This window comes from Schistocerca serialis, chromosome 1 (assembly GCF_023864345.2).
Source record: "Schistocerca serialis cubense isolate TAMUIC-IGC-003099 chromosome 1, iqSchSeri2.2, whole genome shotgun sequence".
Classification (NCBI taxonomy): domain Eukaryota; kingdom Metazoa; phylum Arthropoda; class Insecta; order Orthoptera; family Acrididae; genus Schistocerca; species Schistocerca serialis.
In genome coordinates, this window is record NC_064638.1 from 1,281,929,527 (window position 1) to 1,281,957,414 (window position 27,888).

Here is a 27,888-nt window from a genome sequence, read left to right on the forward strand (position 1 = left end):
TATTCTTGGTCCACGAAACACAACTTCTTGCAAAAAATACTTCACTGAATACAAAATATCTAGTGTTCCCGGTTTGTACATACTCTAAGTTGTTGTTGAAGCCAAAGAGAATTCGTATATTGTTACAGCTAATGTCCATACTTATGAAACCAGAAACAGAAGCCTGATAAGAGTCCCCTGGACAATACCACCCATGGTTGAAAATAATTTTGCACACATTTGCACAGTATTTCTGAGCAAGATACCACAAAGTGTTAAGGACGTGCCATACAATAAATTTAAAATGGTTATGGAATAAAGGCTAAAATAAAGGTGTTCTATAATGTGGAGGAATTCGTAGATAATAGTGTACATGGTTTAATAATTTAATAACAATGTGAAGTAAATGATGGACATTATAAACTGTGTAATAAACAAGTGTAATTTGACATTTACGTAAATTAAATATGTAGTACTATATTCTGTAGTAACATTATATTCTGTAAAGAAAGAACTTGTGCCAGACGATTTCTCATGTAACAACAATGTAGTTTTCAGAGAAATAAAAGGATTTAATTGTAATCGTCCGATTCTTTTTCTCCACCGTCTGCTTTCCGAATACACCGCTTTTAATATTATCAAGTGTCTCCCTCGAGCGTATCTGCTCCACTCTCTGAGAAACAGATTTAAGTGAATGCTTATTGAATTGGATCATCTTCTTACCCTCTGTTACTACCCGGCGAGTTTTTTCTCTTCCTTGCTGATATATATGTCAACATCATCTCTCAATAATGATCCATGAGTTGTATGTAATGTAGCCTTAAAATATGCATTTATTTACAACCTCTAGTTGAATCTACTTGCTTGTAGGTGAGATAATATTACGTGCGAGAATTGGTAGCGTTGATAATTTTGAAGATGTTTTGCTGTGTAACATGTTTTACAAGATTTAATTGTAAGTAACAGAGTATAAAATTCTCTTGTTCCATTGTCAATTATTAAATGATCCTCACCAGTGTGTCACCAATCATCCTTACTGTTGCTTTCAGATCTGATGATGTACAAAGTATAACGCATTCTGTCTACTGGTTTACCAAAAAATAATGCTGCCAGTCTACCACATAGCTCTGACATATCATTCTCTTGCGGGGTCTACTTTATATTCATCACCAGCAGCATTTCTTCTGCTTTCATAAATACTTTAGACCCGTCTCCTTCGTCTAGGTATGTTTCCCAATTTCTGTAACAGGTGCCTAAATACAATATGGTATATGCAATATGGTATATGGATATGGAACCAGGTGCTTCAGCTTTTTTTTAGGGCAAGGCCATTTTTCCGCCGAATATTTCAACACCTGTCTCTTAAGACTACTCTTACGTTTAACTAAATTGAGAGAGACATGTTAACAACTACAGTGCTCAATGACGACAAGGAAACTTCTCAATTCATACCATTGTTCATAGTTTTAGGGGTTTAGTACCTTAAACAGAATTCTAAGATCAGGAGGATGTTAGCTACTGGAGGGGGGGGGGGGGAAATTGTACCCATCGGTAATATATTATAATGTTGTTGTTGTTGTTGTTGTTGTCTGGAGGTATTATGCGCTCAGCTCTATTTCCACCCTAGTATAATGTTTTTACTTGGAGGACTAATGTGTTAGGTGTTAGGAGTTGCTGGGTGGAAACCCAGGAGTGGTGGGCACTTAGAGGGGAATGGTGGACACCTGTGTGGAGAATTTTCTGACTCTAAAGACTACTCTTCCACCCAATCGACTTTTGAGAGACTTATTGACGACTGGAGCGCTCAGTCACGGCAAGCAAACATCTCAGTTCATCAGAGATTGCTTATAGCGTGCGCTGAATCTGGAATTGTTGTCACATTCTGGGAAACATTAGTTTGCCCACGAACACCAAGGGTGGGGAAATAGGAAGGCCCAAGCAAACTGAAACAAGGAACGGAAAGTTGAGTCTTGCTCCTACAGGGTTTTTCTAGGTTTTATTTCCCGACTGCAGAAATATCCAACCTCTCTCCTTCTAGAAGCAGATGAGATGTCCTACGTCATTTTTTTAAAAATAATCGTTTAAAATTTTTAAAACACCAACATTTATTTGTGTTACTTTGAGAAGGGCGAAGGTTACTCAGATTTAAAGAATCATGAAGGGATTCGGCTCCTCCCCCCTCCCCCCTCCCCCAAGCCCCTCTAACCCTCCACCTCAAATATCTTGTAATCAGAGCCTAGGTTCTACGAAAAAAGTATGAAGGGGATTCTGCCAAATTAGTGTGAACCACAGTCTGTACATATTTATTCTTGGAAATCATAATCGTGTTGTACCGTCAACTTTTATATCCAAACCACATGAAGTTCAAGGGAGACAACATCAAGGTAAGCCCTATTTTTTGCAAGACAGAGTAGTTGTTAAATGAAACATTGCATTCTGGATAATGATATTTTCCTGATATTAGCATTCCCCTAATAGCATCCATTTGTATGGTACAATCGTATTTGAGGTGATAACGTTACCTACCCTGTCGTTCACGATAGTGGTGAGTGGGGTGGTCTTCCATATTTTAGGGGAATAGTGTAAGCTGCCTTTGTCAGTTGTTGCCTGGACGTCTAGTAAGTAACAGTTCCCGCACAGATCAGTTGTCACATACTATTGATTGTACACAACACGCAGGTAACCATTACTTTTTTGCATCACATAATTGTTGAATGAACGCAAACATTGTCCTGTTTCTCTTATATTTCGGATAGGTTTGCAACTGGACTGGAAAAGACCTCCTAAAGGTGAAACAAGCAGTATCTCCAGGTTTATCGTTTGAAAAGGCAACTTAAGTTTTTAAAACTCTAAGTACCTTGTAGAACACTGCTGTACAGATTAAGAAGCGGAACTGAATTGGATCCAAAGGTAAGCTCCACTTTTGTATCATGTATTCGTTCAATAAAACCATGTGTTGGTCATTCTGTAAAAAAACTAATGTTATCCATTTCCTTTTTATGTTTCAGATGGGTATAAAATGGGCTGTTACATATTTTGGAAAGGCGAAACAGTTGTTACTGCAAGTTTTTCGTTTAATAAGACAGCCAAAATTTTTATAGTGTAACACACTGAAAATGAGATTAAAGAGTAGAAGTAAACGGGAACTGAGCTGACAGGCTTTAACTATCGTCTCAAGTTCACAATGGCTGTCGAAAACAAGAGAGTAAGACTGAGAAACTGCGTAGGGACACACTACCTCGCTTGACAGACATTCACAAAATGTTAATTTCTTATACTAGGAAATAATCCATGATTTTATTGATTTTAGTCGAACAGCACACATTGCATTGTGGGTGAGAAATTGTATTCGCTTCCAAAAACAACTTAAACTGTTAGTCAGGTTATAGATTAAGTTCTACTTCCAGATCGTACAGTGTAGATAGCAATGAGCAATATAGCTGACAGCGCGAGAAGTAGTTATAACATAAATCTAGCAAGGGCACACAGCGATTGCATGCTCTGTCTTACAGTGTGTGTTCAATTATTATAAAGTATATTACAAGAGTGTTATTTACCACAAGTTTCTTCACGCAAAGCTATGGCACAGAAAAGCGAAATCCAGCTTATCTGTTTCCTTTCCAAAAGATTCTAAGACAATAGAGAGGTTGAGTTTCCAAGGCTTCTTAGGGAGGTCATGTACTTGGGAGGGGGCAGGGGTGGCCAAATACAAGGAAAAAACCAACAAGAAAGTTTCTGAGTAATACTTTACGCAAACTAATCACATTTTGGCATAGCTACCAAATTTTAGACTACTGATTCAGCAGGGAGGCACACTACAAAAGGTGGAATAAACTCGCTCCGAAGCTGTCAGTTATTGCCGAAGCTTTGGGGAGTAAATGACACAGTCGCTATCCTCGCAAAAGATTTAAGTATGTAGTCTACCCCTTCCTTGTTACTTGCAGCCATTGTCCACATTAGTCTTTTATGAAGATTTGAGAACAGCGAAGGTTAGAATAAACCTTCTAGTTTATTATTTTTTCACGTAGAGTTGGCTCCAGTTCTTCTTGTCTAGGGGTCTGATTCCTGAAGCTGAAATTCTCACATTTTAGATCCTCATGGCTGAATTGATCTAAATAAATTTGAAAATGGTTGTTGCAGAATGTTTGTTGTTCAGTTAATATATTTCGTCAAATTTTAGTATATCGTACAGTCTTTTGATTTTTCACATTACAAAAGCCCGAAATTACATTTGTAACTCAATTAACGATAGTAAGTACATCATGCTATGTAATTATGTGTTTGTAACTTTGAAGTGATTGTTCTGTACCAGCTAAGATCTTTGTACTGTCAGTGGGAAAGTGGAAGTTTATGATGTATATATTGTAGAAATTAGGTAATGTTTAAAAATAATGAAACTTTATAAAATGTGTATGCTCATGAAAGAGAAATATTACTTTAAGTACTGGTTCATACTTAGGGAAGTTGTATTATATAAAGGAAAAGGTGCAGGGAACCCCCTTCGCTGTGGAAAGGGCTTGGCGAGCGATGAAAGATGGATTTGGCGGTCGATCTGGGCAGTAAGAGAGAGATCACATTACGCAGTCAGTGGCCAGCGGTTTTAAGGTCAACACTGTGGGTGCCAAGTGAGGCATTGCAGAAATAGCACTCCTGGAAGAAATGTTCGGAGGAGAGCTTCTGTAAAGTTTGCAAAGTAGGAGACGAGGTAGTGCTAGAAGTAAAGCTGTGAGGACCGGGCGTGAGTCGTACTTGGGTAGCTCAGATGGTAGAGCACTTGCCCGCGAAAGGCAAAGGTCTCGATTTCGCGTCTCGGTCCAGCACATAGTTTTGATCTACCAGGAAATAGAGCTCACACTCCGCTGCAGAGTGAAAATCTCGTCCTGGAATATTTCAAAGTGTTTACAATTTTCTTGATACATTAATTTCGGTTAGTTTCGACTATTATTTCATAAATGAATCCATAAATAAGATTAGTAAAGAGTACTAAATCGCGCAATTAATAATAGAAATTTTGTGTGTGCCAAATAATTCTTAATGTCAAATGTTTCTTAAAAATATCACTGTACATTCAGAACCTTTACTTCTCGATTACAACATCCAGAATAAAGTAATTCCTTTTCTTAAATTTAGCTTGAAATATAGCGTACTGTGCATAAAATTGTATGAAAGTTTTCAGAAAAGCAGTTGAGATAATACTGACCTGTCCAAAATTCGAAAAATAGTACTGGTATTGATGAGGATGTCCCGTTACAAGTACAACAGGTAACGCTACCAGCAAGGGACACCTCTGATCTCGAACACTCGTAACCGCACGAAACCAAACTTGCAAAAAAAAAACTGGATCACAAAAAAGTAGTCTGTGGCGTTTCCATGGAAAATGTTGTATTCTGTCACAAGAGACATTTTAATAGATAGAAACAAAGTAGCAAGACATCAGTACCACAGGAAAGAAAGTTCACGAATTTAATGACGTGAGTGTCTCATTGCATTTTCAATTAACTGTTCCAGAAACCCTTTGCTCAAAGTAAATATAATAGCCCAAAACATACATATGCTACACACGTGATAGCGTTTATATTAATCCTCATAGGGCGGAGGTAAAATTTCGATGAAATGATTATAACATAGTAGAAGATAACAATGTGCACATCTCACGAATTCCATATTTTTACACTCGAAATCACTTTCGCATTCAAACAGTCCAATATCAAAATCCACACGAATTACGATTTCATACGATGGTATGGCTATGTTAAAGTCGTAACTTGCCTTTCGCCAAGTATATTTCAACATAGGCGTATACTTTGGTGCAGAAAAATGATTTTAAATCGCAGAGTGAAGTTTGATGATTAAATAACAATAATGTATCTTCACTTGTGGTTTGGCACATGGTAGTCTTGCAAAATCACCAATCCTTTCGGTAGACAGCTTATATAGCCGAAATAACTAAACATCAACAGGTTGGCAATATTTTGTTGTTTTCGGTGGCAATATCTTCAGAAGAAGATCTCTGTTTGGAAAACTTGCATCTAGAAGGCAAAGATCTCTGTGACCTCACCATTAATCCCATAGCAACAGGAACTTTTCACTTCTTACATATTCACCAAGGAGTGAAGCTAGAAAACGTTTGAAGAATTGTTTAGTCATTCTTTCTCCTCTGCGTGAACGTTCAATAGCCAAGTTTTTTCAAATTTCTTTGAAATATATGGGCCGAAAGTGCCTTGTGGCGCGTGGAAACAGATGTACAACTTGTTTGGTAGACTGCGCGTCATTGCCTAGCTGTCGATAGAGCTATGTACAGACTGCAACACACTGTCATTTTCTCTCCTCTGTGAAACAGAGTTGATGATGAAGACATTTCATACCGGAACTGACTCTGGTTACTGTTGCAAACATTTCTTTCTTCCACACCCTACGCTGCCATAAACATGTTCACTTCTCGCACAAGCTGTTGTGCCTTGTGAGGCATACTTTTGTGTACTTACATATAACAAACCCTGTAATAAGCCTGGATGAAATGCCATATTCAGCATTAAGATTATCAGTAACAGAAATCGAAGGTTTAATATTGTCCAATCCGACCATTTTAGGTGCCTCTAGTGCCCACATTTGCAGATGCCATACCGAACTGCAGTTCCGTATGACCTTGCTCTATCAAATTGCTGTATTAGATGTTCTTTTATAGTTTGAAATCGACATGAACCATGAACCATGGACCTTGCGTGCCCCAGCGATACATATAGCTGTACCGTAGGTGCAACCACAATGGAGGGGTATCTGTTGAAAGGCCAGACAAACGTGTGGTTCGTGAATAGGGGCAGCAGCCTTCTCAGTAGTTGAAGGGGCAACAGTATGGATGATTGATTGATATCGCCTTGTAACATGAACCAAAACGACCTTGCTGTGCTGGTACTGCGAACAGCTGAAAGCAAGGGGAAACTGCAGCCGCAATTTTTCCCGAGGGCATGCAGCTTTACTGTATGGTTAAATCTAAATGAGTAAAATATTCTGGAGGTAAAATAGTCCCCCATTCGGATCTTCGGGCGGAGTCTACTCAGGAGAACGTCGTTATCAGGAGAAACAAAACTGGCATTCTATGGATCGGAGCGTGGAATGTCAGATCCCTTAATCGGGCAGGTAGGTTACAAAATTTAAAAAGGGAAATGGATAGGTTAAAGTTAGATATAGTGGGAATCAGTGCAGTTCGGTCGTAGGAGAACCAATATTTTTGGACAGGTCAACACAGGGTTAAAAAAACAAAATCAAATAGTGGCAATGCAGCAGTAGGTTCAATAATGAATAAAAAAAATAAGAGTGTGGGTAAGCTACTACGAACAGCATAGTGAACACATTATTATAGCCAAGATAGACACGAAGCCCACGCCTACCAAAGTAGTACAAGTTTAAATGCCAACTACTTCCGCAGATGAGGAAGTGATTGAGGAAATATATGATGAGACAAAAGAAATCATTCAGATAGTGAGGAGAGGCGAAAATTTAATAATCATGGGTGACTGGAATTGATAGTAGGAAATGGAAGCGAAGGAGAAGTAGTTGGTGAATATGGACTGGGGGTAAGGAATGAAAGAGGAAGCCGCCTGGTAGAATTTTGCACAGAGCATAACTTAATCATAGCTAACACTTGGTTCAAGAATCATGAAAGGAGGTTGTATACATGGAAGAACCCTGGAGATACTAGAAGGTATCAGACAGATTATATAATGGTAAGACAGAGATTTAGGAACCAGGTTTTAAGTTGTAAGACATTTCCAGGGGCAGATGTGGACTCTGCCCACAATCTATTGGTTACGAACTGTAGACTAAAACTGAAGAAACTGCATAAGGGTAGGAATTTAAGGTGATGGGACCTGGATAAAGTGAAAGAACCAGAGCCTGTAGAGAGTTTCAGAGAGAACATTAGGGAACGATCGACAAACACAGGGGAAAGAAATACAGCAGGAGAAGAATGGGTAGTTTTGAGAATTGCAACAGTGAAGGCAGCAGAGGATCAAGTAGGCAAAAAGACGAGGGCTTTGGGTAACAGAAGAGATGCTGAATTTAGCTTATGAAAGGAGATAATATAAAAAAGAATGCGGTAAATGAAGTAGGCAAAGAGGAATACAAACATCTCAAAAATGGGATCGACAGGAAGTGCAAAATGGCTAAGCAGGGATGGCTAGAGGACAAATATAAGGATGTAGAGGCATATATCGCCAGGGGTAAGATAGTTACTGCACACAGAAAAATTAAAGAGACATTTGGAGGAAAGAGAACCACTTGCATGAATATCAAGAGCTCAGATGGGAAACCAGTTCTAAATAAAGAAGGGAAAGCAAAAAGGTGGAAGGAGTACATAGAGGATCTATACAAGGGCGATGTACTGGAGGGCTATATAACGGAAATGGAAGAGGATGAAGATGAAATGGGAGATATGATACTGCGTGACGAGTCTGACAGAACACTGAAAGACCTGAGTCGAAACAAGGCCCCGGGAGTAGACAACATGCAATTAGATTTACTGATAGCCTTAGAAGAGTCAGCCCTGACAAAACTCTATTATCTGGTGAGCAAGATGTATGAGACAGGTGAAGTACCCCCAGACTTCAAGAAGAATATAATAATTACAATCGCAAAGAAAGCAGGTGTTGACAGATGTGAAAATTACCGAACTATCAGTTGAATAAGTCATGGCTGCAAAATACTAACACGAATTCTTTACAGACGAATGGAAAAAGTGGTAGAAGCCGACCTAGGGGAAGATCAGTATGGATTCCATAGAAATGTTGGAACACCTGAAGGAATACTGACCCTACGACTTATCTTAGAAGATAAATTAAGGAAAGGTAAACCTATATATCTAGCATTTGTAGACTTTGAGAAAGTTTCTGACAATGTTGACAGGAATATTCTCTTTCAAATTCTGAAGGTGGGAGGGTCAAATACAGGGAACTAAAGGCTATTTACTGTTTGTACAGAAACCAGATGGCAGTTATAAGAGTCAATCGCATGAAAGGGAAGCAGTGGTTCTGAAGAGAGTGAGGCAGGGTTGTAGCCTATCCCCAATGTTATTCAATCTGTATATTGAGCAAACAGTAAAGGAAACAAAAGTAACAATTGGAGTAGGAATTAAAAATCCATGGGGAAGAAATTAAAACTTTCAGGTATATATGTATCCGCGAACTCTCTCTCGTCGATCCATATTTCATTTCCATATTCAGCACTTCGCAACTTTGCCCCTTATGTTTGGACCACATTTGTAGGATTTATTCTTTTCCTGATAACACTGCACACAGTTTATACAGTGACCCACAGGCAAACACTCCGAGAGACACATTCGTACCTCAGTTTTACCATGCACACAACTCGAGTACTTGTTAGTGCAGCAACGACATGCCACGGTCCAATGGCACTAACAGCCAAGTGCAGAGTTTTGCATGGAAATGACACAGACTGATGTTATTTTTATGATCTAGTGTTGGTCTAAGAATGGTTTTATGCGGTTACGAGCGTTAGGATCATAGGTGTCTCTTGTAAGAAGAATATAAACGTACCATATATTTTTCAGATCAGTTACTTGCTGCAATATATGGCAACAGGGATTCCATGTTACAGAATTTGAGAAGTCTGTGGAGCACACTACGCACTTTAGGCCTGTTGGGCTTGGAAAAAGGGCCCATCCGATATTGAGCGCAAAATTTGTCATCACCAAATTGGAGCAACGTTGGTGGTTCGTCTGAGGGTCTGCACGTTATTTCCCAGCAGCATTCTCGACCATCAAACCTGCTGAACTCGACTTACTCAACAGCAGTAAAGTGTGCGTGATTTTTCGTGGAAGAGAGAATAACAGAGACGTAGTCCATTGTGGAAATTATTGATAAGTAATTTTTGGTGTATATTAGAATGTAGTTTCCATTGTCAAAGTATCATACAGTGGAAGATGTTAATATTAGATCTCTAAGGGAAGACTGTTGTTTTATCTGAAGCACTGTTTAGCTCTCACACACAAAGTAATTAGTAATCTAAAAATGTTTACAGAAGTATCAGCAAACAATACAGTCGCTTTAGACAGAGTGCATTACTGATTCCGAACACTATGTTATTGTTGAAGGATACGACAGGTGCAGATGTATTAACTACATAGAACTGTTTCTGTTCTATTATAACAAGCTGATAGACAGCTACACTAATGATAGATTGTTCATAATGTGCACAGTTTCCCCCAAAATTCTATTCAGTGCCGTTTCGATTGCATTATTGCAAATACAGCAGTGAAATTTTGTTAGTATTTTGGAATTGTTTTAGATATCTACTTAAACTGCAGAGAAACTACTACTTTTAATTGACTATGCTGTAAAAGGTGTGAACGATCATGTAGATTGTGTACTAAATTCGTACATATCCACTGTCTGTGACAGAATAAAACGTAATTCTTACCTGTGAAAAGCTATATATAATAAAATTGTTGTGTATTATTTGTTTTTTCCTTAAATTTCTCATTAATACATTAAAATAGTAAGGTGATTTTGATACACTTGTGTGTGATACGAGAAACTATTACTATAAAACACAGTTGTGTACAGTACTGTTAATGTAGAAAATACAGATATATATGTGAACATAAATGATGCATAACTTTCTGTTCTTGGATTAATTTTTAAATATTATGCCAGAAGTATGCTTACGTTCACAGTCATCTTCGACTCTCACAGAAATAATCTAACTTGATACCATCATAAATTTTCTTAGTGGTCTGTCATTATGCTTGCTGTGATCAGCAGAGGTCAATGATGACAGATGGTCATTGATCATCGACGGTCGGTGACGATCGATGGTCGGTGGCCATCGACGGTCGGTGACGATCGACGGTCGGTGACGACCGACGTTCGGTGACGATCGACGGTCGGTGACGACCGACGGTCGGTGACGATCGACGGTCGGTGAAGATCGACGGTCGGTGACCTTTGACTGTCGGTGAAGATCCACGGTCGGTGACGATCGACGGTCGGTGACGATCGACGGTCGTTGATAATTGATGGTTGGTGATAATTGATGGTCAGTGATCACGGATGGTCGGTGATCACTGATGGTTAGTGGTCATTGATAGTCAGTGATCAATAATCGTTATCCATTAGGCATTAGGTGTTTACCTGCTAACATTTACTGTTTAGCATTTACCCATTTAGCGGTTACCATTTAGTATTTATCATTTACTGTTAAGTATTAGGTGTTTACCATCGGAAATATACTGCTCTGATACTAGACTGAAACTGATCTTTTCTAATAATATGTACAGATACAGCTGTGTATTCCATCATGCAGTTCTCAACCTCATTTACCATTTACTATTTATCATTATGTGCTTGGCCTTTCCCATTCATTCATCACATATCATTCAGCGTTTACTGTTAGGCATTTAGTGTTTAGCGTTTACCATTAAGTGTTTAACATTTAATGTTTACATTTTAGCATTTATCGTTCAGCATTTAGTGTTTATGGTTTAGCGGTTACTGTCAGGCTTTTAACAGTTACCATTATGCGTTTAGTGTTAAGTGTGTACTATCTAGCTTTTACTATCTTGTGTATAAAGCACACAGATTATCTAATTTCCATCATTTTGGATATTTACTACTATGCTGGAAAGAGGAGGGGGTGGGGTTATAATGCACAAAATTGGATTGTACATAAGCAATGTAACAAGATTCCATTTTTTCCTTTTCCAATTATTGGTTAACTAATTTTATTGACTGATTGAGCTTATTGTTTGATGACGTCAGGAATTTAAATACATCGATGACATCATGCACAATCTAGAGTAAAAGGTCAATGACCAAGTTCAAGGTGTGGTAGTGTGTCTGTAAGGATCGTAGCTGCACCAGAAAGTACATACACTGCCCTTGGTATATAGTCTATTGGTGTTATTGTGCAAAGATCTGAAGTTACAGACAAAGTTATTCTATACATTTCAAATTTTAAAATTTAATTACTGTTGAATTAAAGATGGGACTACATGCAATTATAAAATTCGCTAAAAATTAAGTTAAGAGGGCATAACAAGTCCTCTTTGTATTCATATCAGGTGCCTCTTAAGAAACAGTGAAAAACAGTACACATTTTTTTAAAACAAAAATAGAGTCCAATTATAACAAGCTAATTAAACATCTAAACTGAGCACCAAGCCTGAGTAAAGAAGTTATCTTGTAGTTATCTTTTAGATTATAATCACCATTACTCATCTATTACACAGAATCATAGTTTCTTAAAAGTTATAATTTAATATGGGTATATAGCCATTGTCATGCGACTGTATTATACTGATGAAGGTATCTGTTAGTATTCAAAGCTACTACACTTGCTTCAGTATAAAGATATTATCTAACAGCTACTAGTATGATGACATTGATAATTCACTGCAGTTCTTGAACATGCAGTTGAACTGATTTTGTATGTATATTCTTGCTATAATTATGTGACACATTGCTTATAATGCCTCCATTATGTAACATGCCACATGAGGCACTATTTGCATCATTGTAAGCATTTCATGTGTAGTTCGTACTCGTTCGATACGGATGACCGAAAGGTGGTCGCAAATTGACCATAATTAACAGTTTAAACAATATAGCTGTGTGTTATATGATAATACAAGAATATACAAAATAAAAAGGTTTTGCCTTAATACACTGTTGCAAGCTTCATTGTAACCATTAAGAGATAGACATGGTTATTTTGTATGAGCTTATTTAGGTTAATTTCTCAGTAAACAACTGATATGAACTACATCAGCATTCACCTTGCAAACCTCATTCACATTCGCTTCATGTTCCTGGTGACAATTAGTCAAACGTGTGACACATCAGTGGAATAACCAACAAGACATTTAATAATTAAGCATCTTCAGTTGCAAACGAGTTCGATTTTGCGGACAACCAATTTTTTCCATATCTTATTTCATGTAAGTTACAAATCCATCAAACAACAAAGATTGTTTTCTAATACCAAGGTTTCTCTAAGGATATACGTGTCAGTTACTATCATAAACATCAGTGGAAAAAGTTGGCTTTCAAAATTAGAGGCGAAATTTTCTTGGTTGACAAATTGCTCTTGTTATCCTGCATTTGCCTAATAAAAATGTTTGTGTATTGTTATAATTCGTTATTTTTTAATCTGAAATATTAATTTTTGCTTGGTTATGTCCAAACATTTTAAATGGTGTTGACTATGTTAATCATTTAATATAATGTTGAGGCGTAATATCATTAATTCTGTAACAGTTGTGATACTAAATGTAACTGGGTTTTCTCATTTGATGCAAGTCAATTGTCAGGATGAGCATTCTAAAGCATTATGTCAGGGTGAAAATACTAAATAAATTAACTTTTCTCTCTTAACAACATGTGGGCAGGGTGGGTTCTTCCTTGGCTCGGGTATGAGGTAGAATGAAACAGCATTTTTACATCAGATAACTTTTATTGAAAGTTTCGTACAACTGTATCTTACTGGATGTTCTGGTTCGGAGAGCGGCAGCTGTGTCGTTTGCGTAGCCTTCTGCTGCGGCAGCGGCGGCGGCGGCGGCGTCTGATTACGCGTAGCGGTGTGTATCTCGTGTCGCGCGTCTCGCCCAGTTGACTGGAGACGCACAGCGCGAGGTGGCCCGTTTAATTATTGCGAGCGAAGTCGTGCATCGGATGGTGATACCTTGGATGTGGCGTCCCAGTGTTTCTCTTCTCTAAGCGGCCGCGTGTGTTGTGCCTCGGCCAGCGGAGCGGCGCGGCGGGGGAAGGCCAGTGTCCCGGACTCGAACAACGGACTCCCGCTTGCCAGTCTTCGGCTGTCAGATCTTCATCCCAGCTCACAGGTGACTGCTGATGTGAGGCCGTCTCCTTCCCGTCCTCACGAGTCACCCGCGTACGTAAAAATCAGACTTCAAATACCTTTTAACTTCTGTCTTCTGGCGCCGAGGCTGCTGCTTGCTATTCCATTACAGCGGCGGACTTTGTGCGACTGTGCATGATGTAGTCTCTTCTTGCATGACGGTCTTCAGCACCGAAACTGACTGAAAACTACTGCTTCTCTTGTCTTCTTCCTTCGTCTCTCGTCTTCGTCTCCGTCTGTCGGGCCCACTGCGTCTCGCGTATTTATTCACTTCAGTTTACTGGAGGTGAACGACTTCACGGTCATTGCCACGTCTGTCACGTTGAAAAGCTTCTCGAAGAATCTTCTTTGGTCATTGGCTCTTGGAATGTAGGCGAGGGCCTTTGCTCACATGCAACAACTGAGAAACACGTGAGCCGGTCGGGCGATGCCCTGACGGCTGAATCAACAGCACCCGCTTATGTGGAACTTGCTGACTTCACGGTCATTGTATCTTCTGTTCTGCTGTTTTGCCCGCTGTTTGCCAGTATGTAACTCTCTAAACTAAACCAAGTTTTTCATTTATATTCTAAGTTCTAGTTCACTTTGATTTCACTAATTTATTTACTTAAGTACCACTCAACATTCCTCCACCCTTCGGAGAAATTCGCCCTCGATTTTACCACTCAACATTCCTCCACTTTTCACACGGCAAAAGGACTAACACAAGCAATGAAAACTCTCGACTTAGAAGATTACACACGCTTCACATTATGTATGTTGCAAATACTTTATCACTTTACAAAAGCACTGTACGCTCATGAATCACATAGTTCACACATAAATGGTTATAATAAGTGTAACAAATCTTGATGACAATGAATAAACAAAAATAGATTATTCACTGAGTAAGTTACATAGCAACACGTGTTTAATCTACCCTATATTAATGCAAGAATATCTATTCTGCAGAATTGTTTACTTTAACGTAAGACTGTTTAGTAAAGAGTGAAGTACAATAAACAAAACTAATACACTAATGCTCAAAAGTAAACACTGAAGTAGACCATTTAAGAGTGTGGTATCCAATTAACAGGGATTTGATGAAGTGGTATATTATTATTTGGCTTATTTTTTTGTCTTAAATAAAACAAAACTGTACAAAGCAGAAACACCAACACAAAGGTTCCAGATATACCCGTTCCTAAATTTATGCTTTTAGTTTTGTGTTCACTTTTTAACTTTAAAACATGTTGCATCATAACATTGGCATCAATTTTGCCTTGCTGCGAGTTTATGATCATATCTAATGACTTCAGAAGGGAACTGTCAAGGGAGTCATTGAGGTAGAATAGGTTTTGTGTAGGAAATGCTTGCATGGCGTTGTCTGAAAAAAGCAAACAACTTGGTTATGGACCTACGAACCTAGTAAAAACAAAAATAAAGAAAAGAAGAAGTACATTGTTAACTACAAGATCTACATCAATCTACGTTCAACCTTTTTTTCTTAAAAAATAAACCATTATCATTTATTAATTATCTACATTTGTGTACTATCCACAGTCTACTAAGATTCAACTAGGACATTCGCACCCTTGGTCGAAGATTGTATGGTGCCATGTCTGTATGTTGTGCTGGCGTGGTCATCTCTTTTTCCTCTTCGGGAACTTCCTCCACCCTTCAGAAAAGCAAACACTATTGTTGAAGGAATTACATCTGGAGCGCCCTTATAAGGTTTTAAACGACTTGCATGGACAATGGTAGTTCGGGTGGGCAGTTGCAATTTAACGTTGACTGGTGGCGTGATCTCAATAATTTGATAAGGACCTCTGTAGTTTGTTACAAATTTCTTCGTTTTTCCTTTCGCAATGGATGGAGTTGAAAGCATCACCCACTGACCGGTTTTGTAATTTGAATATTTACCTTGGGCATTACCTAATCTTTCCTGTCGTTCCAAAGGCTTTGTATTAGATTTTTGAACCTTTCTCTATACATCCTTCATCATTCGACTGAAATCTCTTACTGTTTCTCCGACTTTTCCGTTTTTCTGCCTGATTACATCAAAAGGAGACGGCATTTTTCTGCCATAGACCACTTCATAAGGTGACATGCCAGTTGCTTCATGCGTTTTGGCGTTGTATACCGACACGATTATTGGTAAATACGTATCCCAATTAGAATGTTGTTCGTTAATATAATAACTAAGCATCTTGCCAATTGTCTGATGAACTCTTTCTGTGCGCCCGTTGCACTGAGGGTGTAACGGAGTTGTGCGTAATTTACGTATTTTTAGTATGTGGCATAGCTGTTTCATTAATTCAGACATAAAATTAGATCCCTGATCTGTGATAATAGCTTCAGGTACGCCAAATTTAAGTATCCAGTTGTTAACTAAAGCTTGGGCAACTGTATTTGCTTGCTGATCTGGGAGACTCACCATTGCTAGATAGCGTGAAAAGTGATCTATAATTGTAAGAACATACTTATTACCAGCAGGTGTTTTATGAAATGGCCCGTAGAGATCCACTCCGCAGATTTGAAATGGACATGAAGCCTCGGGGAGCCTCTGTAAGGGTATTTTTGAACGAGAAAGTTCAGCTCGTTGTGTGCACGCAATGCAATTACGAACGTACTGCGCAACATCCTGCTTTCTGGTTTGCCACCAAAATCGCTCTGCTAAACGTCTTTCGGTTGTCCGCTGTCCACCGTGTCCTGCAAGGATATGATCGTGGGCCTCTGCCATTGTTTCTTGTCTAAGGTGTAGGGGAACAACAATTCGCGGTCCAAGTTTTGTTTTACGGCATAATACACCATCTTCAAAGCAAAATTGTTTTTGAGTTGCGTATTTTTTGCATTCTGTATCCTCATCTTGTGCCTTTCTCCAGTCCTCAGTATCTCGGCCTGTTGCTTCCAAAAGTGCTATTTTCCGACTTAGGCAATCTGCATTCGTGTGTTTTTTTCCTGGTTTGTGGATAACTTCGAAATTCATTTCGGAAAGACATAGGGCCCAACGGGTGAGACGACTAGATGGATCCTTTAACCCAAGCAATCATTTTAAAGCTGCGTGGTCGGTAATAACCTTGAATTTCCTACCATACAAGTAGCATTTAAAGTATTTGATGCCATAAATAACAATTAACAATTCTTTCTCCGTTGTGGAATAATTTCTTTCTGCCGTTGTTAGTTGTCTCGAAACGTAGGCTATGGGGTGTTCTGCGCCATTAATATTCTGACTCAAAACAACTCCTACTGAATGACCACTTGCATCACAGGATAAAATAAATTCTGTATTATAATCTGGGTAGGCTAATACTGGACTGTGTGTTAACTTATCTTTAAGGGTTTGAAATGCTGATTCAGAATCTTCAGACCAATGAAATTTTGCACCCTTTTTCAATAATTGGGTTAAGGGTCGGGCAATTTCAGCAAAATTTTGAACATATTTTCGGTAATACGATGCGAGACCAATGAAACTTTGTACTTCCTTAAGGCGTTGTGGTGCTGGGAAGTCCTTAACTGCCGAAATTAATCGAGGATCTGTTCTAATTCCTTTTTTACTAATGACATGCCCTAGGTATGTAACCTCTGTCAATGCAAAACTACATTTTTCCATATTTAATGTTAATTTAGCTTTTCTAAGTCTCTGAAAAACATTACGCAGACGCACAGCACGTTCATTAATGTCTTTGGAGAATACAATAATATCGTCTAGATATACACAACATTGCTGAGTTTTGAGTCCTCGCAATACTCCATCGAGCAGTCTTTGAAAAGTTGCTGGTGCATTTTTCAAACAGAAAGGCATTCTTTTAAATTGCCAGTGGCCTCCAGGGGTAGAAAATGCTGTTTATGCCTATCTTCAGGTGCAACTTCCAATTGATGATATCCGCTACGTAAATCGATTGTTGAAAAGTATTTACTGTTACCTAAACTGTCAATGATATCTGTAATGTTTGGAAGAGGATAAACATCTCAGATAGTTTGTTTGTTAAGGTGTCTGTAGTCACAACAAAATCTATATCGTTTCGTACCTTCGGGAGACTTCTTTGGAATAATTACGATATTTGAATTATAAGGCGAATCAGAATATTCTATAATTCCATCTTTTAGATGCAGTTCTAAAAATTCATCCAGTACTGGCTGTAAGTGATGCGGAATTCTGTAAGGCTTCCTATAAACTGGGGGGCTATTTCCTGTTGGGATCCTATTCTGTGTGATATCTGTTGCTGGCAGTGGACCTTCTGCATTAAATAAATCTTGGAACTCAACTAAAACTGCTTCTATCGTGTCTCCGTCATTTCCTTTTAAATGCTCAATCTTCTGGTGTAATGCGGTTTTATAGGCGTCTGGTTTCTGATCATCAGTAATATCTGACCAAATGAAATCTTCTTCTTCAAAAGTACTGACTGTAGCCACTAATATTCCCTTATGCAACTCTTTGTCCTCCACTCCGAAATTGTTAATATGTACCGGTACTTTTCTTTCTCCCTCAACGTCTTGAACCCGTACAACACTTCTACGTACAAAACAATGTGATACATCTAATTCCTCATTTTCCTCTAATGACTCTATTAGACATATTGTATCTGTAGCTACCTCGGGGTCAACGGTCATCCAGAGAAGTTTTCCTGAGCCATATGGTATCTGATCCCGCGAATCAACCTTCAAGGACGTTGCACGCAGTATAGTTGATTTCGCCTTCCGGTTGGGGAAATCTTGCGGCAGCGGGCCCTTTGTAGCGGTGTCACCTAGCTGAAACACTATTCCGCTAAGTTCTACAGTTTGCTGTCTGAGGTCGATTTTCGCGTGATGTTTATTCAGGAAATCCAACCCTAGGATCGCGTCGTACCCGTCAGTTACCTTTGTTACCACTTCTACATCTTCTTCAAATTCTACACCGTGAATATAGAAAATCAATGATGTACATCCTAATGACTTAACTGTACCTCCTCCTACTCCACTCAATCTATACCTTGGAGGGCCATATTTCTTTTCTCCAATGCATTCATTACTCACTATTGATACGTTTGCGCCTGTATCCACCAGTATCGTTGCCTCTTCAACCTCTATGGTAGCAGATATCCAGCATTCCGCCTTCACATTCGCCTTAATGGCATGAAATTTTATTGGGAACGCCTGGCGGCGGTTCCGACATTTCCGTTTGAGTTTAACTGATTTCTACTTCCACAAACTTTCTTAGACCTGCATTCCGTGAATGTGTGACCTATTCTTTGACAGTTAGTGCATTTAGGTTGTCTGCAGTTTTCTGCTATATGTCCGTGTCGATCGCACCTAAAACATCGTACTCCTGCTGAAAATACATTTCGCTTCTCGTTGTATCTGGTGGCAATGTCTATTTCTTTGAAAGCCGTCGCCACAGCTACAGCTTCCGCTAAATTTTTAGGAAACTCTGCCCTGACACGACGGGACCTTTCAGGAGGTAACCCACGTAAAAATGTATCCAGAGCTCTATCTTCTGCCTCTTTTAAAATAACTTTATTTGCTTCATCACTTGTTGTCAACTGATAGATGTTAATATTAACTTTTCTAATCCTATCTACAAAGCTTTCTAGCGACTCGTTTTGCCTCTGAGTGATAGTGTGTAATTTTTCCCTATAAAGTCTACAGCTGTTTTTTGAAAACGTTTAAGCAATCCTTTCTTCAATTCCTCAAATGTTGGAGCATTCCGTAATTCTTCATGGTATAAGACGTGTGCTTTAGCCTCTCCTGTCAATCTTAACTTTGTCATTTGTAAGAGCTGTTCATCTGACCATGATCCTAACTTTGCAGCTGCTACTAAATCATCAAAAAAGGCTGTTATGTCCTCGCCATGTTTACCTGAAAAAGGAGTTACCAAGGCTGCTGCTGAGGAATCTAGGGTGGGAGGGATTGAACTGCTTTGCCTAACCTCACTCAACTGTTTAAATAATGCATTATTATCATTTTTAACTAAGTTCTGAATAGCTTCCTCAGTAGAAACTGCTTGTGGTGCTGACTCTGACTTTGTACGATTTCGTGTCATCATTTTACAAACTTTCAGTTACACAATCTTACTACGCTGAATTAAAAAAATGTTTAAAAATTTTCGACAAACTCTTAAAATTATGAGAGAAAATACACTTCTAAATAAAGAAAATATTACTACTGCTATGCAAACCTCTATCCTTTCACACATTAAACAATACTAACTGTGGACCTTCAGTGACTGTCATTCACACCTCATATTGAGCCAAGGGTTTTTTCTCTGACACCAAATGTAACAGTTGTGATACTAAATGTAACTGGGTTTTCTCATTTGATGCAAGTCAATTGTCAGGATGAGCATTCTAAAGCATTATGTCAGGGTGAAAATACTAAATAAATTAACTTTTCTCTCTTAACAACATGTGGGCAGGGTGGGTTCTTCCTTGGCTCGGGTATAAGGTAGAATGAAACAGCATTTTCACATCAGATAACTTTTATTGAAAGTTTCGTACAACTGTATCTTACTGGATGTTCTGGTTCGGAGAGCGGCAGCTGTGTCGTTTGCGTAGCCTTCTGCTGCGGCGGCGGCGGCGTCTGATTACGCGTAGTGGTGTGTATCTCGTGTCGCCGTCTCACCCAGTTGACTGGAGACGCGCAGCGCGAGGTGGCCCGTTTAATTATTGCGAGCGAAGTCGTGCATCGGATGGTGATACCTTGGATGTGGCGTCCCAATGTTTCTCTTCTCTAAGCGGCCGCGTGTGTTGTGCCTCGGCCAGCGGAGCGGCGCGGCGGGGGAAGGCCAGTGTCCCGGACTCGAACAACGGACTCCCGCTTGCCAGTCTTCGGCTGTCAGATCTTCGTCCCAGCTCACAGGTGACTGCTGATGTGAGGCCGTCTCCTTCCCGTCCTCACGAGTCACCCGCGTACGTAAAAATCAGACTTCAAATACCTTTTAACTTCTGTCTTCTGGCGCCGAGGCTGCTGCTTGCTATTCCATTACAGCGGCGGACTTTGTGCGACTGTGCATGATGTAGTCTCTTCTTGCATGACGGTCTTCAGCACCGAAACTGACTGAAAACTACTGCTTCTCTTGTCTTCTTCCTTCGTCTCTCGTCTTCGTCTCCGTCTGTCGGGCCCACTGCGTCTCGCGTATTTATTCACTTCAGTTTACTGGAGGTGAACGACTTCACGGTCATTGCCACGTCTGTCACGTTGAAAAGCTTCTCGAAGAATCTTCTTTGGTCATTGGCTCTTGGAATGTAGGCGAGGGCCTTTGCTCACATGCAACAACTGAGAAACACGTGAGCCGGTCGGGCGATGCCCTGACGGCTGAATCAACAGCACCCGCTTATGTGGAACTTGCTGACTTCACGGTCATTGTCTCTTCTGTTCTGCTGTTTTGCCCGCTGTTTGCCAGTATGTAACTCTCTAAACTAAACCAAGTTTTTCATTTATATTCTAAGTTCTAGTTCACTTTGATTTCACTAATTTATTTACTTAAGTACCACTCAACATTCCTCCACCCTTCGGAGAAATTCGCCCTCGATTTTACCACTCAACATTCCTCCACTTTTCACACGGCAAAAGGGCTAACATGTGCAGCACAGTACTTTAATATGCTGCTAGACACCTCTATCATAACCATGACAGTCCTTAGTCTTCAGTGGTTTAATTTTTGATTCAATCTCCCTCTTGTCTGTGTCACAGAGGAGTATTTCAGACATCAATCTCGGAAAGGCATTTTCCAAGAAAGCTGTACGATTTCCTGTAAAAACAAAATATTTTATTTAATTCACCAGCAATGCTCAGAAAATAATTGTTAAATACTGTACATACATGTGATTTTTCATTGACAGAAATATATTTACTGAGAACTGACTTTATATCGTCGATCTTGTGCTGCTGACCAGACACTTCATTCATAACTGACCATATTGTTTTAATTTTATCCTGTGAATTAGCTATTCTATTTGCATACCACATACTCTTTGCCTTCCTAATAACATTTTTAAACACCTTACAATACTGTTTGTAATGGCCTACTGTAGCTTGATTGTGACTACTTCTAACATTTTGATATAATTCCTACTTTGTTCTATATGATATCCTTATCCCACTAGTCAGTCACCTGGGCTGCCCATTACTGCTAGTACACCGTTTAGAACGTTCTAATGGAAAGAAACTCTCAAAGAGCATGAGAAATGTGTTACAGAAAGCATTGTATTTATCATATATGTTATCGGCATTATAAATATCCTGCCACTCTTGTTCCTTGACAAGTTTTAAAAAACTCTCTATTGCTGTTGGATTAACTTTCCTACATAGTTTGTAATTAAATATGACATTGGTTTGAGTACAAAAGCCTTTCAGTGTTAAAATTTGGCCGGCCGCGGTGGTCTCGCGGTTCTAGGCGCGCAGTCCGGAACCGTGCGACTGCTACGGTCGCAGGTTCGAATCCTGCCTCGGGCATGGATGTGTGTGTTGTCCTTAGGTTAGTTAGGTTTAAGTAGTTCTAAGTTCTAGGGGACTGATGACCACAGCAGTTGAGTCCCATAGTGCTCAGAGCCATTTGAACCATTTTTTTTTTGTTAAAATTTGTACATCGTGGTCTGAAAGGCCATCCACACTTTTACTAACAGAATGTCCATCTAGTAATGAAGAATGAATAAAAATATTGTCTATGGCTGTGCTACTGTTCCCCTGCACCCTACTTGGAAAAAACACAGTTTGTATCAGATCATATGAATTTAGGAGATTTACCAACATTCTTTTTCCTGCACAATCATATACAAAATTAATGTTGAAGTCACCACATATAACTAGTTTCTTGTACTTCCTACAAAGTGAATCAAGAACCCTCTCTAGCTTGAGCAGAAATGCCCTGAAGTCAGAGTTAGCGGACCTATAAACAACAACAGTTTTTTTATTTATTTATTGTTCCGTGGGACCAAATTAAGGAGAAGTCTCTATGGTCATGGAATGAGTCAATACATGAAATTATAACACGATAACAGAAACAGATAAAATGAAATAAAAGGAACATATTCAGGCGACAATTCGTAAGTTTAAATGAAGAAAATCAACATTGTAACACTGGAATTTGCTTAATTTTTCTGTTGTTCCAGAAGCTCCTCGACAGAATAGAAGGAGTAAGCCATGAGGAAACTCTTCAGCTTAGATTTAAAAGTGTTTGGGCTACTGCTAAGATTTTTGAGTTCTTGTGGTAGCTTATTGAAAATGGATGCAGTAGAATACTGCACTCCTTTCTGCACAAGAATCAAGGAAGTGCATTCCACATGCAGATTTGATTTCTGCTAGTATTAACTGAGTGAAAGCTGCTACTCTTGGGAATAAGCTAATATTGCTAACAACAAACGATATTAAAGAAAATATATACTGTGAGGGCAATGTCAGAATTCCCAGACTATTGAATAGGGATCGACAAGAGGTTCTCGAACTTACACCACACATAGCTCGAACAGCCAGTTTTTGAGCCAAAAATATCCTTTTTGAATCAGAAGAATTACCCCAAAAAATAATACCATATGACATAAGCGTATGAAAATATGAGATGTAGACTACTTTTCGTGTTGAACTGTCACTTATTTCAGATACTGTTCTAATGGTAAATAAAGCAGCATTTAGTTTCTGAACAAGTTCCTGAACATGGGCTTTCCACAATAGCTTACTATCTATCTGAACGCCTAGAAACTTGAACTGTTCCGTGTCGCTTATAATAATGACCATTCTGTCTGATCAAAATATCGGTTCTTGTTGAATTGTGAGTCAGAAGTTTAGTTTCACTAAATTCAACTAACGCTTCACAACATTCATATATCTGTTCAGTGCAGTGTCGCGATACGTCTATGGACTCAAATGGAATACTGTTTTTTATGTACAGAGCCACTCCCCCCCACCCTGCAAGGAACTCCTTGAGAAACAGCCAGCAATCTGTAGCCTGGTAAAGGAAGCCTCTGAATTGTCAAATTCTTTAAGTGGTGCTCTGATATACCAATAATTTCAGGATAGATATCTCTAATACCTCTTATATTTTGATGAAATACGCTAATTCCTTCTCTACTTGGAAACATTACATCCTCTGAAGGTGAGCACTTAGAGGGACTTCCTTTAAGCAGGTATACCTATCAGCTGACTGCAGTCTAAAAAGGTGCAGCTCTAACACCAACTACTACATGAATTTTTCCATGAGTGACACCACCACCACCACCACCACCACCACCACCACCACCACCAACACCACCCCCCTGTCACCTATAAGCTTAGCCAGCCTCCCCTTCAGAACCAATTGAGGTTCAGGCCATTCCCAGTGAAACCCGATCTACAGACAGACCCAACAGGCACCAGTGAGATGCGACCCATGCCCTCTGCCATCAGTGGCCTCCCCAGCCCCACGCTAACGCGCCTAACAACTGCATTACGGTGAGATGCTGAATCAGTTGCACGAAATGCACGTTAGTTTCACCAGTCTGAGTAGCTATCTTAACCAAGTCACCGCCTACATCATATTCCCCGTCCCTATCAAGACTGTTCCCTGCTCCACCCACTATCACTACCTGATCCTCCTTTGTGAAATTCTTACATAACTCCCCTATGCTTTCAGTCACCTGAGCCAACCCTGCACTAGGCTTCACAATACTGGTAACCTGGTACTCACTCCCCAACACATCCTGCAACTGCTGGCCCACACCTCTACCGTGGAAACTACCTAACAGCAGAACCTTCTTTCTGCTAGACTTTGCAACTAACATAGGTCTCCTAATTGCTGAGGACTGCTGCAAATTCCCTACATCTAAAGCTACACGAGGCTCCTCTCCACTGTTGGTCATATCTATTGCATGTATGCAAAGTAAAACTCTTTGAATACCACCTCTTATTAGCTGCCTTCTTGTCAACTGCTAGTTCCCATTCCCTACCACCCTTCACCCTTCTCAACCTATCTAGTTCCTTCTTTGCGCATTGTAACTGCACCTGAAGGGCACAGATCTTACGCTCCTGTTCCTCTATCAGTTTATTTCTACTACAGATACTGCATTCCCAGGAGAGGATCTCACTAAAATGACCACTGGCTTCCCCACTGCATTCCCTCCAATGAAAATACTTTGAACAAATCCCACACCGTAACCCACTACTCACAAACCTACGACAGAGCTCACACTTCTAACTCATGGTAAAATTTTACAGTTACTGAAAGAAACTATACGTCTACGTTACTAAAGTTCAGTTACACCACTAGGACTATTTAAAAAGTAACAATAATCGTCTCGAAATTCTCTGGCTACTAAGAAAGCAACTACTTGTATTAATACTACTACACCACAGCTAATACCAATATCAACAAAACTTCACAAAAGTATTAGCTAAAACCAAAAATTCAAGCCTGCCGGAGTGGCTGTGCGGTTCTAGGCGCTACAGTCTGGAGCCGAGCGACCGCTACGGTCGCAGGTTCGAATCCTGCTTCGGGCATGGATGTGTGTGATGTCCTTGGGTTAGTTAGGTTTAATTAGTTCTAAGTTCTAGGCGACTGATGACCTCAGAAGTTAAGTCGCATAGTGCTCAGAGCCATTTGAACCAAAACTTCAAACGGCCACTGTAACACTAAGCGAAGTTAAACCACTGAATGAAAGTTTTACTGAAATGAAGTCTAAAATCTAGTTATAACAATGTGGATAGGCAGACTTGTTTTTATTAAGTGATTTAAGTTGCTTCACTACGCCAGGGATATTTCCGTCTAAGTTACTCGTGTTGGCAGCTGTTCTTGATTCTAATTCTGGAATATTTACTTCGTCTTCTTTGGTGAAGGAATTTCGGAAGTCTTTGTTTAGTAACTCGGCTTTAACAGCACTGTCATAGATAGTATTTCCATTGCTATCTCTCAAAGACGTCATTGATTGTGTCTTAACGCTAGCACACGTTACATACGAGCAGAATCTCTTTGGATTTTCTTCCAGAATTCGAGAGAAAGTTTCGTTGTGGAAATTATTCTAGGAAATTCACATCAAAGTCCGCGCTAAGTTTCGAAATTCTGTAAAAGAGCAGCAATCTTGGACATTCTGCGTTCGTTTAAATTTTGCATGCATTTTTCGTTATTTCTGCAACCTTGTTTTCATCTGTTTTGTGCACCATGGGGAATCAGCTCCGTCGTTTGTTAATTTATTTTATGTAAATCTCTCAATTGCTGTCGATACTATTTCTTTGAATTCAGGCCACATCTGGTCTACACTTGCAATGTTAATTTGGAACGAGTGGAGATTGTCTTTCAGGAAGGCAACAAGCGAATTTTTATCTGGTTTTTTGAATAGATGTGTTTTCGTTTAATTTTGGTGGATTTAGGACCTATGGTACCAGTCTTGCTGCGACAAGTCTTTTTTCACTAACTGCTGTGTCCTTTTGAAGCTCGTCATTAGCTCAGGATTGTTTGTTGCTAACAGTAAAACGTGTTTTAACAATCATTTACTATTCGAATGAGCTCATGAACAAAATTTCTAGAAACAATTTTCAGAGAATGCATCAAGAACAGTTTCGGGTGATGCATTACGCGTACCTCCGAATTTAATCGTGTTTTCGACAACTATAGTTCTGTGAGTCGAGTAAGTAATTGAAATTAGACTCAGGTTTTCTTTGAATCTTTCAAACGTTGTATCATCTGAGTTGGGAGATCGGTAAAAACGACATAGTTATTATTTTATTCCGGTTGTCAACAATGACCTCCAGCCACGCCAACTCACAGACTCTGTCTACTTTAGTTTCGCTGCAAAATAAACTAAAATACAGAAACATTGATTTCTAAACGACTGTGGAGGAGCACTACTTCACCCTCACCAATCTTCAAGAATGGTTTATGGAGCGCATCTACAAAACTTTTGAGTATAGCACGACAAAACCTAGGCCTTTTTGCATCCGAGCTTGGAATCATAACCACCTAGATTTTCAACGATTGAGCCATGATTTTACGACGAGACCAGCGTGGGAAACACAAAAAGATGAGTGCCTAGTTTTTTCAGCATTACATGAAATGACTTTATTAACTGTGCTCTAATGACACCTGCCACATAATATGAGTGTTGTTGGCCGAAGATGCAGTATTTAGCAGTGTGAGCAACACCACAATCGTTATTAAATTCTGACCTTTGTTGTGGTAGGGTTGTTAGAAGGTGCAACATAGCGCCACTCGGATACTGGATGTGAAGGGCTGTCTCCCTGTAGGCGGGCAGGAATCCATCATGGGTTGCCTTTGTACGGGTGCGTTTTTTAAGTTCTCGTCAAAGATGTGCAAGATGGTACAACAGGGTGAAATGTCGTGTGGCGAGGGTCTTCTGGCGGGTAGACCCGATAGCCTGGCGCAAGTCTTTTGAGGTGACGCCACTTCGGCAACTTGCTCGTCAATGAGGATGAAATAACGGTGATGAATACGACACATACACCGAGTCATCGAGCTCAGGAAATCTCCAACCCAGTCCGGCAATCGAATCGCGGCCCCTGGCATGACAAGCTGGCGGGCAGTCCACTCGTCTACGGTGGCGGACTATACAGAGGGTACTGCCAAACTTGGGATGTGTTAAAGGGAACTTTTGCCGTTTTAACCATGCATGTGTCAATGTTGCACCTCCCCTCCTCCACCCCTCCACACCCACCCCCCATTATCATGGCACAGGAGGACACGAAACAGAAGGACTAAAAAAGCGTAAACACCGTTTGCTGCTTTCCATGAAATTCCAATTCCGACGAATTGTTTTGCATGGTCCCCAACGATGCCAACCTGTACATCATATCAAAAATTACGGTCGTGCTACACTACAGTTTGTAATGGGACACCCTCCTCTAACACTAGCTTTTTTATATAAATAACCGATACCCTGTATACTATCAATTCTTGTAAAGGTGAACATTCCCGGCTATGTCAGTCAAAGAATTTCATTTTGTATACGATGTACCATATTTCAGACTAAAATTTGTAAAAAGAAATTACGTTGTTAGAATAGATACAGCTAAAAATATTTTTCTTTTAGAAATATCTGGCATACTTAAAATTCACGTTATTAATTGCAGAATTTGAGGCTAGTTATTAAATTTATG

General features: G+C 39.6%; 1 protein-coding gene across 1 annotated transcript in view; it reads right to left on the reverse strand.

Moving 5' to 3' along the window:
• Positions 1-27,888, reverse strand: part of LOC126456899 (arp2/3 complex-activating protein rickA-like) — a 109,554-nt gene that overhangs the window by 34,129 nt on the left and 47,537 nt on the right. The window lies entirely within an intron of this gene.